Source organism: Scyliorhinus torazame, chromosome 14 (assembly GCF_047496885.1).
Source record: "Scyliorhinus torazame isolate Kashiwa2021f chromosome 14, sScyTor2.1, whole genome shotgun sequence".
Lineage (NCBI taxonomy): Eukaryota > Metazoa > Chordata > Chondrichthyes > Carcharhiniformes > Scyliorhinidae > Scyliorhinus > Scyliorhinus torazame.
This window is the reverse complement of record NC_092720.1, coordinates 99,434,550-99,453,301: the sequence shown is the minus strand read 5'-3', so window position 1 is coordinate 99,453,301 and position 18,752 is coordinate 99,434,550. Positions and strand designations below refer to the sequence as shown.

The 18,752-nt window shown below is 42.3% G+C and overlaps 1 long non-coding RNA gene across 1 annotated transcript in view; it reads left to right on the top strand.

The window, feature by feature from the left end:
- The window catches only part of LOC140389324 (uncharacterized), a 32,373-nt gene that overhangs the window by 3,965 nt on the left and 9,656 nt on the right, over positions 1 to 18,752 (top strand). Inside the window, exons 2-3 of the long non-coding RNA XR_011934348.1 lie at positions 11,775 to 11,816; positions 12,185 to 12,283. This is a non-coding gene — a long non-coding RNA (uncharacterized lncRNA). The remainder of the gene's footprint in view (positions 1 to 11,774; positions 11,817 to 12,184; positions 12,284 to 18,752) is intronic.

Sequence of the window (18,752 nt, the reverse complement as noted above, 5' to 3'; positions counted from 1 at the left end):
TTGTGTTTCTCAGAAGTTCCGGTACATTATTTGTGTATTCCTTTGTGAAGACAGAAGTACAGTATGAGTTTAGTTCTTCAGCCATTTCTTTGTTGTCTGTTATGAATTCCCCTGTTTCTGACTGTAAGGGGACTACATTTGTTTTTATCAATATTTTTCTCTTTACATTACTATAGAAACTTTTACAGTCAGTTTTTATGTTCCCCGCTAGCATACTTTCATATTGTATTTTCCCCTTCTTAATCAACCCCTAATGTTCCTTTGCTGAATCTTAAGCTTTTCCCAATCCTCTGATCTATTGCTTTTTCTTGATAACTATCTCTAATTTCCCTTGTAAGCCATGGTTTGGCAAAGTTTCCCTTTCTACTCCTGCACCAAATAGAAATAAACAACTTTTGTAGTTCACCCATTCGTTCCTTGAATGCCTGTCATTGTCTGTCTACTGTCCTTCCTTTCAGTAATGTTTCCCAGTCTATGATAGCCAACTCATGCCTCATACCATCATAATTACATTTATTAAGATTCATACCATCCACTATGATAAAGACGTCTATCATATTATTGTCACTCATCCCCCAAGGGTTCTCTCAACTAAGTTGCTAACTAATCCTTTCTCATTGCACAACACCCAGTGCATTTCTGTTTCATTGCCTGTTTCATTGCTGGTTCCTCAATGTATTAGTCCAGAAAAATCATCCCATACACACTCTAGAAATTCCTCCTCTATTGTACTGTGACTAATTTGACTCAGCCAATTTGTATGCAGATTAAAGTCACTCATAATCGCAGATGTTCCTTTATCACATGCATCTCTGATTTCCTGTCTAATACTATTCCCAACATTACCACTGCAGTTTGGTGGTCTACATACCAACCCTCACTTTTGCCCCGTAGTGTTTCTTAACTCAACCCATACATATCGTCTGAACTAATATCTTTCCTCAATATTGTATCAATATTTTCTTTAATCAATAATGCAACTCCACCATCTTTTTGTTTTGATCTGTCCTTCCTAAAAACTGAATAACCCTCAATGTTTAGTTCCCATCCTTGGTCACCTTGGAGCCATGCCTTCGTAATCCCAACTATGGCATACCCCATTACATCTATCTGTGCAACTAATTCATCCGTTTTTTTTTTTAATTTGCACGTAAATATTGAATTGTTTTCTAAAACTAGTACAACATAAATGCCTATGTTCCTAGCAATATCTTTAAATGAAATTTTTAATGATTCTTTATGAAAATGCAAAACTGCATTTCTCTATTCTGATGTGCCAGAATTAAACTGAATCAATTACAGCTGTCCTGGCAGCTTTGGACTTCTCGGATTTAAAAAGAAACCTTTTCTAATGGCCAATGACCTGAGAGAAATTTCTAAATTCTTTTACATTCGGCCAACACTAATTATTCATTAATGTTGGGTTATTCATTAATTACTTGGATAATGGATAGGCTGCTTTGAGTTTTACTATTCCAGAGCTGTCATTTATGGTACAGTGGTTAGCACTGCTGCCTCACAGCGCCAGGGTCCAGGTTCAATTCTGGGTGACTGTCTGTGTGGAGTTTGCACTTTCTCCCGGCGTCTGCATGGGTTTCCTCCGCATGCTCTGGTTTCCTCCCACAGTCAAAGATGTGCAGGTTAGGTGGGGTTATGAGGTTACGGGGATAGGGCAGGGGAGTGGGCCTAGATTGGGTGCTCTTTCAGGGGGTCAGTGGAGATTCAATGGCCGACTGACCTTCTTCTGCACTATACGGATTCTATGCATTTGCTATTTCAGAGATTGCTGAAAATCTGAAATAAAACAGAAAGTTCTGGAAATTCAAAGCATGTGGAAATAGAAACAGGGTTAATGTGTCAGGTTATGACCTTTCATCAGAATGGATAATGATCTCCTATTTAGTATTTTAGAGTTGCTCTACACATTAGCTCTCAAGGCAAAAGATAACATAAACCCCAGCGGTCATATCTCCAATTTAAGATACCACTAAATTAGGTCAAGCTAAAGATCATATGAAAAGATATTGCTTTTCTTGTAATCACAAGGCCAGTGGCAGGATAGAAGGAGCAGTGGATTCAAGATGGTGTGAAGCTCACATGAAAGCAATAGGGCTGTTTGTGGATCCTGCTGATGTGGTTGCAGTCAATAGACCTGGGTCGGGATTCTCCGCCGGTGGGATTCTCCGTTTTGCCAAAGCCCGGGGTTTCCCGACGGTGTGGGGCTGCCCCACAATGGGAAACCCCATTGACTGGCAAGCATAACGGAGAATCTTGCCGGAGGGTCGGGGCAGAAATGTGGTGCGGCGGGGCGGAGAATCCAGCCCCCTGGTACATACACGTCCAGATGTTCACACTTGAAACTGAGCCACTTTCCTTGACAATCTCACTGGGGCATCTTTCCAAGGAAGTTCCTTTCCACCTGTTGCATTGAGTATGGAAACTATTTGATGCACTATATTCCTGCACCTTGAACTGGGTGAATCCTGGTTGTTCTGTTTTGTATTTCGACTGCAAGTTTGGATACAACCAAACTCTGACGATCTGCATAAAATGTGAAGAGTTACCATACACTGGTAATCTTTTCCCACCTGTAACCAAAGCAATGACACTAACACGATATTTTATCATGCCATTGGGTTGCTTGTGTGATTTATAATAAACATGACACTGCTTTTCTCCCGACCCAAACCAAAGTAAATGTGGCAAATACATCCTCATGATAAAACTCTATTTATGAAATATCAGTAATTTGACTGATTACTGATCAGTGTAAATTTATCTCCCCTGACCTGAAAGCAAATCACAGGTATACAGTAATATCACCAAAAACACTCAAAACTGTAAGAAGCCAGCTCCTTCCGAGTGCATCGGACAGGCGCGTATTATTTAGCTCCATGTTTTTAGTCCAAATTCAGAGCAGCCCCAGTAAACTCTGTGTTGTATTCAGCAGCTGGACTGATGGCAGCATTCAACCTGCTGCTGGTTGCTTTCCATTTGTCTGCTTCATTTAGAACACATCTTAGGACCTCAGTGTATATTAGACCATTTACTGACTTCATGTAGCAAGCACATTATTGAAGTGCTCCCCTCACCCCAGGCATAATTACAATAATGATGAGTACCTCTACCTATCCAATTAAAATTGGACAATCACAGTAGAAAAGTACTCAATGGAAATGCTGCTCTTCAAAAGCCAAGTTTCCAAGTGACAGTGTTTCAGTTAAATTATTGGGATCACTATCATCAGGCTCCCTGCCACCCAAAAATGCTGACTATAGTGTCAATTGAACCAATTAAGAATGCTGAATGGATTCCGGGTAACAGACAGAGAATATCCCACCCAACAAGAGCAGAAGGGTTGGATAACTAGATTGCGGTCACGGCCTGTAATTGAAAAGACCACTCTGGCCTCCTTAGCAGTGTAATGCAGAAATAGACCTCTCTGCTCTGAATTTAAGTCAGTCTGCATCTACCTCTTCCACAAAGTACTTTCAGTGTCCAAAGAACGCTAAACAGCCAAGATTTAACTCTGCGGTCAGGCAACCCACCACTACAACGGGCCTGATGACAAACCGGTAAATAAGGCTGCCGTAAATCCCACTTTGGAAGTGTTTTATTCCATTCTGCAAGCATTATGGCAGTTGATTGCCTTTCTAATGAGCACCACTAACCTATTGGGGGTGATTCTGTGTCTTTTAAAGATGGCACCCCAATCTCTGTGGAGCTGGCCTGCCGGCTCTATCTTTTTATTTAATTTAGAGTACCCCGATTTTTTTTGTCCAATTAAAAGTGCAATTTTAACATGGCCAATCCACCTACCCTACACATCTTTGGGTTGTGGAGGTGAGATCCACGGAGACACGGGGAGAATGTGTAAACTCCACACGGATGGTAACGCAGGGCCGGGATCGAAACTGGGTCCTCGTCGGCGTGAGGCAGCAGTGCTAATCACTGCCCCACTGTGCCTTGCAAGCTCTATCAGGCTCTGCCCCACCAGACTAATGGTGTAAACCTTCCCCCCAGCCCTGATTTTCTTTGTCAGTGAGCGATGAAATCTGCTCTGAAAACTCAGCAGTGCATCTGGAGCAATATACACCGTTTTTCAGTCAGAGCCTGACACTCTGACAAATTATGGGAAAATTCCGTCGTTAACCTTCAATATACATGGTGTGGGCAGGCTCCCGATTTGCAGACCTGCCTGCTAACCATGCTATCCCGGGTTGGCATGATGCTGGCAACGCCAGCGTGTGTGCATTTCGCTCCCCTTTTCAGAGCTCTAGTAAAACTGAAGTCAGTGGGGAAACACTCTGCTGGTTGGAGCTATACATGGCACAAAGGAAGATGGTTGTGATTATTGGAGGTCAACCATCTCAGTCCCAGGACATTGTTTCAGAAGTTCCTCAGAGTAGTGCCCTAGTCATAGTTGAACCATAATCCCAACCCAACATATTTGGGAGTGCCTCTAGACAGTCCTTGCAGGAGAATCTGAAGAAAACAGCAATAAATGCCAAAACCAGACACAAACTACTAACCAAATTTACTGGATTTACGTATGATGCTGCTGCTGCAACACTCCGGACGCCAGTACTTGCCCTATCATACATAGTTTGCAGCTGAATACTGTTGTGCGCTTCTCTGGAAAAGGTCATCATGCACTCAATTGCATACAGCAATGTGCATTATAACTGGAATTCTCCATTCAAAAGTCCTCCGCTGGCTTCCTGTCATCTCAAACATCACTCTCACCCATATTTGCTGACTGACAAAAACCCACAAGCTAGCTGAAACCATCCAAGTTGGACCTCATGTAACATTCCATAATGACCTACTGCCTGCACCCCATCTCAATTTCCATATGGAGCACTCTTCCTGAGAAAGATCTACCAGAAGACATCCTTCCTTCAGATCAAGGAATGGAAAACCTGGGAAGTCACTAACAAGTTCCTTTGACAAAGGCCATCTATTGAATGGCAGGTTTTGAACTGCCACAGTGAGAATGGTCCTTGCTAAACAGGTTCAGGACAGACCAGGACACCTGGGTAGCCAACCTCCATCTCTGGAGCCTTAGTACAGACTGCTAATGAACTTGTGGAAAGACACAAACAATGCTGCACATTACCGAAGAGTTTTCCCTCTGCAGATTAAGTGGCTGTCTAATCACCTCAAACCTAACAAATAAAGAGGCTCTAGCTTGGCTTTGGGGGTTTGCATTTGTGACATAAAAATAAAACTATGCAATGTTCAGTACCATTGAGCTTGGACTGATAAGTGTTTAGGAACATTTGTGTCATGTGAGAGACAGGCAAAGGCTATCTAAAACATTTTTATATTCCAAAAAGAGACATTACAACCATCTCTCCTTGACATTCAATGAAATTATCATCGTTGAATTCCCCAGTATCACCATCCTAGGCAATACCATCGACCAAAAACTGAACTGGACTAGCCATATAAATACGAGGGCAGGTTTGAGGCTGAGAATTCTGCAGTGAGTAGCTCACCGCCTGACTCCCCAAAGCCTGTTCACCATCTAATAATAATCTTTATTATTGTCACAAGTAGGCTTACATTAACACTGCAATGAAGTTACTAAGAAAATCCCCTAGTTGCCACCATACGGCACCAGTTTGGGTACACTGAGGGAGACGTGTGGGAGGAAACCGGAGCACCCGGAGGAAACCCACGCAAGCACGGGGATAACGTGCAGACTCCGCACAGACAGTGACCCAAGCCAAGAATCAAACCTGGGGCCCTGGCGCTGTGAAGCAACGGTACTAACCACTGTGTTACACAAGGCACCAGTTAGGAGCATGCTGAAATATTCTCCATTGTCTGGATGAGCTCAACTTCAACATCATTCAAGAAGCCAGTCATCATCCAGGACAAAGCAGCCCACTTGACTGGCAGCCCATTCACCATCTGAAACATTCGCTCCTCCACCAGTGACATGGAAGGGAGCAGTGTGCATCATATTCAAGATGCACAGCATAAACTTGTCAAACCTTCTTCTGCATCACTTTCCAAACCCCTGACCATTACCATATCGGAGGACAATGGCGGCACATGCACAGGAACACTATCATCTGCAAGTTATCCTCCAAGCCACACACCATCCTGAGTTGGAACTATATTGATATTCCTTCACTGTCATTGCATAATAATCCTGGAACTCCCTCCCTAATAGCACTGTAGATGTTGCTACACCACATGTACTGCAGCAATTCAAGGAGACAGCTTACGACCATCACCTCAAGGGCAATTAGGGATGGGCAATTATGCTGGTTAGTTTATTTTCACATCCTGTAAAAGAATTTTTAAAAATTAAAAAAAAAAATGTTAGATTTAACAGATTTAACATTATTTTAAAGGCTCAAGTTAAGACTAACAACACAGAGGCTCAGCAAAATGAATTTTAAGGCTGAAGATAGGGATGGCTTTACGTGAAGGGCTGGGCTGGATTGTAAAATAATGGAACAAAGATGGAAATTAATGGTACATGTAGATATGAAAAAAAACTAGATCCTGATGAGTCAAATAGCCAGACCTGTGCTAATGGGTACACAAATAGGTTAATAAACTTTAAGATGCAGAAGTAACAATGAAGGCAGTGAATCATACAATAGTCAACTGGGAGTAACTGAAATAAATAGAAGGAACAAGACTTTGTTTCATTGTAATTGTTTTTGTATATCTCATGTACCAGTGGCTCCAAATGTACAGATCTTAGGCAGTTGACCGCACCAAAGCGCAAAAGACATTAAAGATTTTAATAGGTTGCCGTTGGTCTTTTCTGGAACTAGGTGCTACATGTGAAATGGATGAACTGTCATTGTCAGTTTTTGAATACTGAAACTCAAATTTCAGAAGATTGACTGCACTATTTAATGGTAAATGCCATAATTTAGGTTAATCTCATAAGAACCAAGTTGGAACGTAAAAGTAATTCCAATAAAATAACTCATCCAGGATACCAGCAGAGATCTCAGATCCTTGGTGTAGGGAGAGGAAATAACAGGTAGGAATCCCACTCCTGATCAGTATCCTGTGGCTTTTGATGTGCTTGTGTATGTTTGTGCATTTGCGTACAAATGTTGGTGAGAACACAATTTGGTTCAGGCTTGATATTTGTCATGGTCAAAGGGCTTGCTGATAGTTGCTCAAGGCTCACGTGTAAATGGTAAGGAATTAAAGATGATCAATTTTGATGAAACTGTACAAATCAGCACCTTTAGGAGAGGACGGAGAGTAAAAGGAAGATAATTTCTTTAACTACATATGAGTGTTAAGGATAAATAATACTAATGCAGCGATGTTAGAGAATTTGGGTATTGGAGATTCATTTTCCTCACAAGCCTTCAATAATGAAGATTATGGGCAATTCCAAATCCCCACGTAAAGACAGGATAACTAGATCAGGTGGGATACAACCTGACAGCATCAATAAAATGAATGAGGAAACAGTGACTGACATTTGTCAGTGCTTTGGTACCTAGACATTGAGTCAGAGGTATTGAAGCTGGCTCAAACAATCCTGGTATTCAGAGAAGGAATGGAGCATAAATGATTTGTGGTGTGGGAGAGAAATTGTACAAGGACATTTTAAGGAGAACTGTCAATGTATATCTAAAGAAAGCAAAGGCCACAAGGGAAAGACAGCATGATTTTAGAAGCAATTGGCCTCGCTAATCAACTGGATTTCTCTGAGGCGGCAATTCAATTAGTGGCTAAGGGATATTAAATAGACCTACTATGCTTTAACTTTCATAATGCAAGTGATAAGGTTCCACATCTGGGACTTTAATAATGTAAAAGTACTCAAAATGCATAGCAAGTTAACTGGCAAGATTGAACATTGACTTGGAAATAGGAAGCAAAAGGCAACGATAAATTCACAGATCACACTCTCATAGGTACTATCCACGCTGGAGTTTGTGATTATTTGATAGAACTATGCCACTCTGTTCCTTAACTCCACTGTTCAGCTACCATCTTACAATTGTGAAGTTTTAAAGATGTTTGAAGTAGAAGAAAAATGTGAAATTATGCAACAAAACATAATACAATGTGACATTAAATTAGTTTTAATAGCTAAGAATAAATGTCACTTCAGACAAGTATTATCCATTGCATTGTAATGAATAAATAAGTAGATTTATAACCTGTAAAGTACAGTTTAATATTTTTTCCAACTATCCACTCAATACAGATGTGTTTCTCCTCTATGGTGTAGGTAATCCTAGATGATCTTTGCCCCTGATGACAGCAACACTCCAGTACTCTCTCAGCACCAGAGGCCAAGTGTTAGAGAGATGTGTTTTTACATTGTTTCCTGAAAGGGTACATTCAAAGGGGCCTGTAATGATCAGCTCTGACTGCAGAGCCCATTCTGGCCTAACGCGGCGTAATAGACCCATTGATTTCAGTTTGAAAGAGAACATCCGCAATTCTGTATCATTTACAATTTGCCTTTCCTGTTCATATATGAGCAAGTCCTGTTGAAATACTGCAACTGAAATAACAGACAGTTAATATTGGGTGGGAGAAAGCATGTCAGGATATGATGGAAGTAAATAATCACGTTCAACGGTTCTGAGTGTTTAATGCCGGATGGCTAATTAGTTGTGTTGTGTGACACACACATAGTTGCATTCAATTAGTCCCAGCACATCAGAAATATTGAAGGTAAAATAAAATTTGTTCCTAGCAATGTCACCCTTTCTGATTCAACATCCTCTTCAAGCCCATCACCAATGTTTTACCCTGGATGGATCCATGGCAAAAATGCCTCCATGACACACTGAAGCTTTTGTTTTTCATCTGGTATCTTTGGATGATGTATGTTTTCATAAACATGGGGCCTTTTAACATCAAAACTCTAAAGGAACATTTTCTTATTTTTCTTTCTGAGGCAATAGCTGTCCTTAAACACGTTTTCAGAGCCCCAGAGAACTTTCAGAATTATGTCGATTCGAAAATGCACTTAATACTTTGTCAAAATGGAGAGAGTCTAAAGAAAGGAGACAATAGCATTTTTCACTTGTTCTGTGTGGCTCACAGTGACAAACGAACTAGGAGACAGTAAACCTGACAAATATTACCAGTTATTTTTTAATTTTTGGCAATTTCTGTCAGGACATTCCTATTTAAAAACAGAGCAGATTAGCTTCTTAGCTCTGAATATTATGCCGAGAGTGGAATGAGTTGGAAACTTACTGCAATATCTCAACATCAGAACTAGTTTTGGCTTCAGTGTATGAATATTTCCACATACCCACAGATGCATCACTGTCATTCAGGAAGCCAGTTTTCCATGCTGGCTTCACAGATTAGTGGCAAGTAAATCACCTTGTGTACCACTTGGCCACACAGGCCATGAAGTGAAAACGTTCTAAGTTAGCTAGTTATAGCTTCGTTGGTTGCAATACCACTATAATATAGAAGGGAAAGAAAAGAGGGTTCCTCCAGTTAGTGTCATCTAATAACTTTTTTTAAAAGTGTCTATGTATTCAAGACAGGATTAGGATTAGAGGTGATGCTCCAGTGGTTAAATAGTATACTGACAATCAATGTCTGGACTCATTTGTGAACTATACTTTCTTGGTGTATACCCCAGGATGAAACAGCACCTTCAGGAGAGAATATTAATGTTGCCCACAACTCATTTCATGTATAAGTGTCCACCTATGAGATTTTGTTAGCCTGGGCTAAATACTAAAAACAGTTTTTCATTTATTTTGTTTTATTGGAGTGTGTTTTATTGGATACAGTCTGTTAAGGAGCAATGCTATTGGCAGCAGATGTGTGGTACTCCCACATGTAAGGAATCTATTTGTTCATATTCCACAAAACTGCGTTTCTACATCTTCCTGAGCCTTTCAGATCTCCATGTAAAACTAAATGTGTAAAGTCCGATTCTCTCTCTTTTAGTGAAGGGAATTCTGACCTTATGACATGGAGCTAGGGAAACCACAAAACAAACTAGGAGCATTGGACTCATGGAGATTACGGCTCTATTGAGTTCGGGAACGCTGGCATAGAGAGATGAACACAGGGAGAAATGGACACAAGGAGGTACAGGCACACAGAGGTACAGGCACGCAGAGGTATAGACATAATAGGCACAGGCCTGCATATGCAGAAATGTGGACATATGGGTGGCAAGGTAGCACAATGGTTAGCACAGCCGCCTCCCCGCGTCAGGGACCCGGGTTTGATTTCGACCTCGGGTTACTGTCTGTGTGGAGTTTGCACATTCTTTCTGTGTCTGCGTGGGTTTCCAGGTGAGCCGGTTTCTTCCCACTGTCCAAAGATATGCAGGCTAGGTTGTTTCGCCATTCTAAATTGTCCCTAAGTGTCCAAAGGTTGGGATAAGGTGGGGTTGGATCTAGGTAGGGTGGTCTTTTGAAGTTTCAGTGCAGATTTGAAGGGCTGAATGGCCTCCTTCTGCACCGTAGGTATTCTATGATTGTATGATTCTATTGACAGTCATACAGTGACATATTCTAATATATATTAGCATTTGCATGTGCACACACGTGTGTAGACTCATATAAAAATACACAGATACATTCATTGACACATTGGCACATTTGGACAAACTGACGACCGGACACAAATATATAGGCACAAGCATAATCTTGTAAAACAGAGAGAGCCCACAAAGCTATGCTGTTTGAATTCTTTAACAACAGATTGTCACAAAAAGATTTTTTTTAATTCATGTACTCATAGAATAACGAGATATTTGGACAACCATATTCCATTTCCCTGCCTCTGTTTGCATTTGAGGTTAGAGGCTCTATGTCTAATTTGAAGACTTGCCAGTCTTGCATGAAGCAATTGCATACATCTTCAAAAGAGAAAGTGGACGTTCTAGATTGGTGCTGTAAAAGAGTGCCACACCTCATTGGTATTTTGCCACATTGTCTCCATTTCCTCTCGAATGATGTGAATTCCTTACTTTCCCACAGTGAGAGATTGGTTAGTTTCCACTGACCGTCTGCACTCGGCTCCTCACATTCTAGATGTAACCAGGGTATAACGTTTGGGAATTTTACTGTTATCACCAGACTCTTAAGCTTTTCATGTATGATATTTTCTAATGATTGTAGTCACACATAAACTCTTTGATTTAATCTCTGATAAAATCTCTGCTCACAATTGCTGGAATATTGGACCGATCAGTGATAGCACTCCGGCGTCTGAGTCAGAAGGTTGTAGGTTTAAATGCCCCCCTAGAGATACAGCATTTAATCGAAAGGCACTTCAGTTCAGTACTGTTGGAGATGCTGTCTCCAAGCAGATGAGACAATATACTCAGACCCTGTCTGCCCTCTTGGGTACCTATGACACCATACAAAGGAAGAGGAGGGGAGCTTGCTCAGTGTACTCCTGCACAATATCTATCCTTCAACCAGCACAACCAAATTAGCTTACCTGATGATTCATTTCATTGCAGTTTGTAAGACCTTAAATTGGCTGCTGGGTTTCGTTCCATTAAAACAAGTGACCACACTTAAAATAGTCATTGGCTGTGAAGTACTTTTTGATGCCCCGAGGTCACAAAGTATCTATATAAATGCAAGTCCTACCTTTCTACATTTGACCCCTGCTTCCCTGTGACCTTCTTGACAGTGTAAAAGTGCCATCTGAGATGAGAAACCTTTTCCCAGACCACTCAGTTCACCTATTAAAAAAAAAACAGGAGGTTCACTTGACTTACTTTCTTCCTTTGGAATTCATCATCCTCACTAAGTTTTCTTCTCATCTTTTAGGTCGTGAACCGCCAGTCAGGATATTAGTGACTAGAACACCCGGTAAGGTTGGGTATTAAATTTAATGCTTGCTAGACACCTGCTGTTAGTGACCCAAAAAATTTAATAGCTCATCTGACATTTTACTAGTCAAATTCTCCATTGGTTAAACATAATCGCATCCAACAAATTTCCTTAGCAGACTGCATGCAATAAAATAAACTACAGTAAAAAATAAAGTAAATGTGCCAGGGGCATAGTTTAAAACTAATAAACTGCTTGTAGTTTAAAGTCCTACCTCCTCATAGTGTTGCCTTGTGAGTAAATCAGCAGGAGGCACCTAATTACAAAAGCAGCCCTGCCTAATCTGGCCTCCCTGCGCAACGCCGTTAAATTTGCATCTTTGGTAAGCTGCATTTTGTCTTTTCCAGAATTGAAACTGCATTGGTAAATCGACTATTTAAAACTGTGATACATCCTGTAACCGCCTTGTGGGTGCCTATGACCGTGCTCTTTTAACTTTTACAACTGTAAGTATCCTGCCAGTTTGTCTAAACAACATATGAATTATTAAAATTATGCCATTGACAAGTGTGTTACCATGAACATGGGATAAATGTGTTCCTAGACACAAAATGGGCTGCACACTCATTAGTCAGTCCTTCAGTCTTCATAGCACCTATAAATGGATTTCAAAAATGTGGTGTTTGAGTATTAATCATATTAGAGTGATTTAAAAAAATTAAAACACGCATTTATATATTACCTTTCATGCCTTGAGAACATTCCATATATCCGAAGAAGGACTTTTAAAGTGCAGTCATTGTATAATGAGGGAAACATGGCTGTCACTTATCAATGTGGATACATATTGATATCACATTATTGCTGCTGATAATAGCCCTTTAGGCAGCTCAAGGCAGACTGCTAAATGTGGGATGAAGCAGGTGCTGTGTCATTGTTACTGTTGATCAATGGTTAAAAAGTCAGCAATATATATAGTTCTTATTGTTTCTAAGTTTGAGTCAACAAACTCGGCACAAAAGTCACAAATTTCACCCACAAATCTACGGGGGAAGTTTCTAGTACATTATTGACCTTCATTCAAACAGTTTAACTGTTGTGTTACAAACAATCCACCAAGCAAACAAAAGACAAAGTGGGTGATACATTGTCAGGGTGTCAGTGGACCGGAAAGCTGGGGGAAACACCGCCTCAGACATTTCAGGTAGCCCTGAGCAATCAGTCAGATTGGCTGACAGTAGCACCACCAAGCACAGGGACCACAAGCAGTCCCTGGAATCCAGAACATAGGAACAGGAGTAGGCCATTCAACCCCTCAAGTCTGCTGCACCATTCAGTGAGATCATGGCTGATCTGTGACCTAACTCCAGACACCTGCCTTTGGCACATATCCCTTAATACCTTCGCTTAACAAACGTTTATCTATCTCAGATTTAAAATAAACAACTGATCTAGCTTCAACTGCTGTTTGTGGCAGAGATTTTCAAACCTCTACCACTCTTTTAGTGAAGAAGTTCTTCCTAACATCTCTCCTAAATGGTCTAGATCTAATTTTTAGACTATGCTCCCCTAGTTTTAGAATCTCCAACCACTGGAAATAGTTTATCTATCCTATCTTTATCCTGTCTTTCCCTGTATATCTTGAATACTTCAATCACCCCCTAACGTTCTAAACTCTAGCAAAAACAGGTCTAATTTGAGTAACCTCTCTTCATAACTCAACCCCTGTAATCCAGGTATAATTTTGGAAACCTTTGTTGCACTCGCTCCAAGGCCAAAATACCCTTACTGCCCAGAACTGCTCACAGTACTCCAAGTGGGGTCAAACCAGGGTTTTGTATAGCTGCAACATAACATACTCCAATACTTTAGATATAAAGACTAGTATTCCATTAGCCTTTTTGAATATGTTCAGCACTTGTTCCTGTCATTTTAAGGACCTACGCACCTGAACCTCAAGTCTCTTTGGACATCCACTGTACCTAACCTCTTTCCATTTAGAAAGTACTCTGCTCTAATCTTTTTTTTTCCAAAATGGATAACCTCACACTTGTTTACATTAAATTCCATCTGCCACAATTTTGCCCATTCACCTAGTCTGTCAATATCTCCTTATACTTTCATCTAGGCTGTCTACAATGCCACCTAACTTTGTATCATCAGCAAATTTGGATATATGACGTTCTATGCCATCATCCAAATCATTAATGAATAGTATGAATAATTGCAGCCCCAACACAGATCACTGTGGTACACCACTAATCACCCCCTGCCATTATCCCCACTCTGTCACCTGCCACTCAACCAATTTCCTAACCATTTCAATCATTTGCCCTCAACTCCACCTTAGTTAACAGTCTCTTGTGTGGGACTTTATCAAATGCCTTCTGGAAGTCCATTAAAATGGCATCCATATACATATCCATGTCGATTACCTTAGCCACCACTGAAAAAAATTCAATAAGATTAGTCAGGCATGATATTCCCTTCACAAACCAATGCTGGCTCTCCCCGATCGACTAACATTTTTCAATGTGTTCAGTTACACCATCCCTGATTATAGACTCCAGCAATTTCTCCACCACAGATGTTACTCTAACTGCTCTGTAATTCCCCAGGTTCCCCCTTTCACCCTTTTTAAAAAGTGGAGTGACACATGCATTTTTCCAATCCAGAGGGACTACTCATGAATCTAGTGAGCTCTGGAAGATTATATTTAGGGCATCTAAAATGTACTCCCCTACTTCCTTTACTACCCTCAGATGGAAACTGTCAGGTCCTGGGTATTTGTCACTCTTTAGTTCCATTAATTTCCTATTTAGTGATGCTGTTAATTGTATTAAGTCCCTGTTCTCTATCGACTATTATATTTTTCAGGACTTACGCAAGTTAACCTCCTTTTCTACTGTAAATACTGAGGCAAAGTAATTGTTCAACATGTTTAACATGTCTCCATTTCCCCATTATCACTGACACTATCAGCTTTTAGTGGGCCAGGTAAGTGTGGGAGGTCTCCCAGTGGAATTGGAAGATAAGGCCTTGGTGAAGGGGAAAGAGAGGTGAGGGTCTTGGTTGAAAAGTCTGGGTGGTGAGGGAGGGAACATCCATGGAGGCAGATCTTGTGGGGTGGGAGGGGCACCCAATGTGGAAAGGACGCCATTGAGGGAGGTGTCACCCCCTCCCCACCACTCTTCCCACCCGAGGTTGATTTTTTGGTTTTGCCCCCCTACTCCTGAACTCCCCCTGTAAGCCTCAAAATTGAGGCTGGACAGGAAATAACACCTTATGTGATCATTAATATCCCATTAAGGGCTTCAAATGGGGCAAGGGAGTGCAGGCTGGTCTAAGACTTGCCCATACCCAGTAAAATTGTGGATAGGTCAGGAGAATGGGAGGGTGCTGGGGAGGCAATCCCGAGAATGTTATGCCCCCCCCTTGCAAATCTGTTGTGGGGGTACATAAAAGACGTTGCCCCAGAAACTGTAGAAGAAATGTGTCCATATACTCAAATCACGAGAATCTAGTATGCAGAAGGTATTTAAAATAATTCATCGATTTATTGGGTCAATACAAAACAATAATTTCCTCTGGTGGGGGAATCTAAAACAAAATGTCATAACATTAAAATGAGAGAAAAATCTGGAAGCATGCTTTTATGCATGGTAATGGGAATCTGGAATACACTCCCCCAAAAGACTGTGGTCCCTGGATCAATTAACATGTTCAAGACTGTGATCAATAGATCTATAATGGCAGATGGGGCTGAAGGAGTTTTGTGGCATATCCCTGTACCTGTAAAACTAAAATCTCTCTATTTTTTCTGTTGGATAAAGGGACATTCATACGCTATGATACTATTTGAAAAAGAGCAGGGAGTATTTCTGGAATCTGTCCAACATTTCTTTTAAAATAAAATCATCAAAAGAATACAGATTAATTCCTCATGACTATGAAATGTTGTTCATGAAGAATGACTCCTACATTTGTGTACATTACAATCTCAACACTGAGGCAATCTCTACACTGAGGCATTTTGACAAGATAACATTTTTAAATTTACACAATATTATGAAACCTCCTTTGAAGGAAGTTACTACGTGTCCAATCCTGAATTTCTTTTCTCTTTTGTACCTCACTAACATGATATTATAGTGATGGTGTTTATTGGTTCAGTGGGAATCTCTGCTCCCTTATGTGCTTACATGGCGGAGATGACTTTTGAAGTGGATATTTTGCAATTATGTAATCTTTGATCTCTGAAATGCTTATGTGATAGATGGATAAAGGGTAACAAATTTTATCTTCCATTTTCAGTAAAAGCAGTGCCCCAATGAGGGTATCATAGCACAAGCGTCGCGAAGGAGAAATTTTTGTTGGGCACTAATGAAATTTTAAAAGCATGAATAAATTGATGCTAGAGAAAAGGATCATCAGGGCTGGAATTGAGACTTTCGGGGATGGGGATGTGCTCAATGGATGCAGGAAAGGTGGCTCTCCTCATGGAAACTTGGAATTAGGCACTTTTAGCACAAAGATAGGCCACTAAACCTGAGGGAAAAAATCCCATCCTCCTCCAACCTCACCACAACAAATGAGACGTGCCAGGCAACAATTTTGGAGCCAGAAGGATGTCAGCAAAAGCCTGGAGAGGAAGATTGAGGCGACAACAAACACGCAGGGCGGTGAGGAATCGGCTGCACCCAAATGGGATGGGTCTCCAGGGTATACACACCGTAAATGAATGGATGGACCTCCTAACACAGGAGCTCCAATTGAACAGAGATGCCATCAAATTAGAAATGATGACGACGGTGAAGGCGACAGTAGTGAAGGCACTGGTCCCCTTTCCAGCGGCGCTGGAAAAGGTGGAGCGGTGACTGGAGGTACAGGAGGCGACGATCAAGGAGGTGGAGAAGGCTGCGACTGACCAGAGCAACCGGATCACCTCGCTGGAGATGGCTAAGTGGGTGGCGACACAAGGAACTTTGAAGGGGAAGATTGAGGACCAGGAGAACTGATCGTGCCGCATTGTAGGCCTACCGGAGGGTACCGAGTGCAGGAACCCCATGGAGCACATGGCCCAGATGTTGGGCAAGCTGGTTGGAGGGGAAAGCTTCCCCAAGCCTCCAGAAGTGGACAGGGACCACAGGTCTCTCTGGCCAAGGCCCAAAGCTGGGAAGCAGCTGAGGCCCATTATCGCAAAACTGCACCAAGACTGGGAAAACATCCTGAGTTGGGCAAGGCACACATCGTCCTGTAAGTGGGAGCAACACTCAATCCATGTGTACCAGGACATGGGCAGATCTGGCCAAGCACAAACCTGGCCCTTGAAAACTGGGATGATGCAGAATTCATGAAGTAAACCATGGGCAGAATATCTAATATAGACACACACACACTCCGACTCATCATGGGGGGGCTGGCTTTAACTGCGTACAGGACCCATGAACAGCCAGTTCCAACCCCATGTCAGGGAAAAGATCAATCATGGCGAAGGAATTGAGCGCCTTCATGGAACAGAATGAGGGTGGTGGACCCATGGAGGTTCACACACCCAGGGGAGAACGGGTTCTCCTTCTCCCCCGTACACAGGGTATATACCAGGATCGACTTCTTCATAGTTGGGAAAGCGGTGCTCCCAGGGTTAGTGGGAGCGGAGTAGTCCGCAATTGTAATCTTCGACCATGCTCCACACTACGTGGATGTGAGGTTGGAGACGGGCTGGCCACAACGCCCCCCATGGAGACTGGTCACTGCCCTCCTGGCCGATAAGACATTCTGCGATCCGATATCAAACACCATAGGCGGGTACTCCAACACCCAAAATGGGGACGTTTCACTCCACGTTCTGGGAGGCACTGAATGAGATGATAAGGGGGGAAATTATTGCATACAATATGTGCAAAGACAGGAAGAAAAGGGTGGCTAGGCAACAGCTAGTCAACTGGAGGTGGAGCGGTGGTACTCCTCGACTCCGACTGTGAAACTACTGGCGGAGAGGAAAAAACTACAGATGGACTTTGATCTGTTCTCCACCGAGAAAGCAGTGCACCAGCTCCGCCAGACACGGGGGACATTTTCTGAGCATGGAGATAAAGCCAGCCGCCTGCTGTCTCACCAGCTGAGAAAGCAGGCAGCCACAAGGGATAGCTCAGGATAAAGACAGAAGCAGCAGGCTAGGTATTTCGCCAGAAAAAAATCAACAAAGCCTTCACAACTTTCAACCGAGGGCTGTACACCTCCGAGCACCGGAAGGGGACTCGAAGACGAAGCAGCTCCTCGATGGACAGGACATGCGTTGGCCCCACACCTGTGAGAGATATTCGCTAGTAAGGGGTCTCCCTGTCACCAAAACTAGCACGAGCCTTAATATCGCTGATACTCAGAAAAGACAAAGATCCAACAGAATGTGGGTCTTACAGATCCATCTCACTATTTAACATAGATGCAAAGATCCTGGTGAAGGCCATGACGGAGCAGCTGGAGAGTTGCGTCCCAGAGGTCCCAGGCAGCTAACGTTGAACATCAGGCATCTGCTGAACATGATAATGTCCCCATCTGGCGATAGAACACCAGAAGTGATCATCTCCTTGGATGCAGAAATGGCCTTCGATAGAGCCGAATGGAAGTACCTAATAGAATTACTGGAGAAGACCTAATCGAGGCACTGGAATGGTTTGGGTATTGTCCAGGGTTCACCTCTTGGGCGAAACCACTGTACAGTCCTGCCATGGTGAGTGCATAGACAAGCACCGGCAGATCTAAATACTTCCGGCTGCAGAGGCATGAGGCACGGATGCTGCAATCCCTGCTGCTGTTTGCTCTGGCAATCAAGCCATTGGCGATTATCCTTGGAGCAACGAATGGGTGGAGAGGTATCGAAGGGGGGGGGGGGGGGGGCAGAGAGCATAGAGTTTCGCTCTACGCACATGACCTGCTCCTCTACATCTCTAACCCCCAGACCACCATGGAAGG